This window comes from Muscardinus avellanarius (assembly GCF_963383645.1).
Source record: "Muscardinus avellanarius genome assembly, chromosome: 8".
In the NCBI taxonomy this organism is placed as follows: domain Eukaryota; kingdom Metazoa; phylum Chordata; class Mammalia; order Rodentia; family Gliridae; genus Muscardinus; species Muscardinus avellanarius.
In genome coordinates, this window is record NC_137794.1 from 7,191,711 (window position 1) to 7,193,908 (window position 2,198).

At 33.4% G+C, this 2,198-nt stretch overlaps 1 pseudogene across 1 annotated transcript; it reads right to left on the minus strand.

Annotated features, from left to right (window-relative positions):
- Positions 1-227: 227 nt before the first annotated feature.
- LOC308266254 (small ribosomal subunit protein uS10-like) lies at positions 228-594 on the minus strand (annotated as a pseudogene). Its single transcript has one exon. The product of its transcript is annotated as a small ribosomal subunit protein uS10-like (transcript).
- Positions 595-2,198: the final 1,604 nt, after the last annotated feature.

Sequence of the window (2,198 nt, forward strand, 5' to 3'; positions counted from 1 at the left end):
ATTGGTACATTGTAATTATGCATCCTTTAATATATTTTAAGTTGATATTTATTTGTATATGATAAAAGAGTTCTGGTTTCTTTTAACTGCATGCGGATATCCACGTTGCCCAGCACCATGTATTGAAAAGACCCTTTTTCAATACATAGTCTTAGTATCTTTAGTTTTCCTAAAACTTTCTTGTTTTTTTTTTAACAAGTAGCAACCAGTTTATTAAAATTGCTGACTTAGGCATCTGCAATGGTGACTTTAGCCTTCACTCTTGGCTCAATGTTGATGGAAGTAATTGTTTAACAATCTCAGAAGGACTGTGTAAGTTGATTAGTCGCTTATGGATTCCCATCTGGAAGTGATTCCATGTTTTAGAGCCTTTACCACAAGGTGTTTTCCTTGTAGTGATTCTCAAAGTTTTGATAGGCATGAGAGTAGGTCCTTTTACTTTGAGATTCTTTTTTTTTTTTTTTTGACATCTCTGATCAAATCAGCAAACATCTTTTCCTGCAATTTCATGTTGTGGCTGGTGAGGATAATTCTGAGTCAGTGAATCACCACCTCTGGTTCCACTGGGATCTTTCTGGGATCTTTAAAAGCCATGGCTGTGATGTGGCTTCCTGACCGAGTAACTCCTTTGCAAACTTTCCAATAAACAAATATAATCACCAAGTCTTTTTATATTTATTTATTTATTTATTTTTATATTTATTTATTTATTTATTTATTTATTTATTTTTGCGGTACTGGGGATGGAACCTAGGGGCATTCTACCTCCAAGCTATGCCCCCTGCCCTATTTTTATTCCTTATTTTGAAACAGGGTCTCAGTAAGTTTCACAGTGCCTCACTAAGTAGCTGAGGCTGTCCCTGAAACACAGCCTCCTGAATGCTGGGATTACAAGCGTGTGCCACCAGGCCCAACTCAAGTCTTTTTATTATAATTCCATAATATAGATAAATTAAATTGCAGAGAGCTATATTTGGTCATTATCTTAGTATTCTCACTGCTGTAATCCAAACACCAGACCATGTAATTTAGAAGATTTATATGCTCATGGTTTCCTTGGGGAATTTTGGACTCAGTCCATTGTATGGATGTGGTCTGAAGATCTCAGGGCATGGTGATGGGAAGCAGACAGTAGAAGAGCACCTAAACTGTGTTTCTCACATTATAAAGGTCAGAAGGAAAAGCAAGCAAGCAAGGGTAGTCAAAGACACAGGGGTAATCCTTAAGGCCACACCCCCAGGGATCCACTTTTACTATTCTGGGTTTCTACCCAGATACATCCATTACCATGGATTACCATGGATTTATCCACTAATGAGATTACAAGTCTCATGACTTAACTATATCAACCCTAAGCTTAATTTATGAGCTCCTCATGAAGCACTCTATTTCTGATCATAGATATCATATAATTTCTTGTTCTGTGTGGGAAAATATGCCCATTGAAAAATCATTTGATTAACAAACAAAATAATTTTCCTCAGATAGGGAAACTATTGCATAGTACAGAATTATGAAAATTTATTTCTAAAGTTTAAGACATGGAAAGTTTTGTGTTGTTAATATTATTGTTTTTAAGTCATCGTTAGTAATCAACATTAGTTTATAACACTGGGTTTAATAGAGATTTAGAAAAAAATGTGTTAAATCCCAGTTCATTGTGATGTAATCTTATTTTTATGGAAAGTGATTTCATCAATTTAAACAAATTTCCATTCATGAAGTGGGGCAAATAATTTAGTCCTAATATGTTTTATAGATTTAACAACTTAAATTTAGTGTTAATGGTATATAATAATAAAAACATATGAATGTATGTGTAAAGACAAAGTGTTAATATAATTTAGAAGACGATTACTGACTTAATGTATGTGAGCATATATTTAAAACAGTAAACATATAGTAATATAAACATATTTATAACTTTTTTCTCCTAGGTGATAATTTACATTCAACATGACTATATTATTATGAAATTTGAGAAATACAAGCTTCCACACTTTTCTACCACCTAATACTAAAGAAACAACAACAACAACAACAAAATCCAGGGTGGTAGTTTCACACCCAGGTCTTAACGCAGAAAAATCAACACAGGGGCACTTTTATTGCTTAGTCATTGACTAAATTTCAATTGTCAATTCTTGACAATTGCCAATTTTTATCAAAACTACTACCGAACATATTTTTTCTGCAGC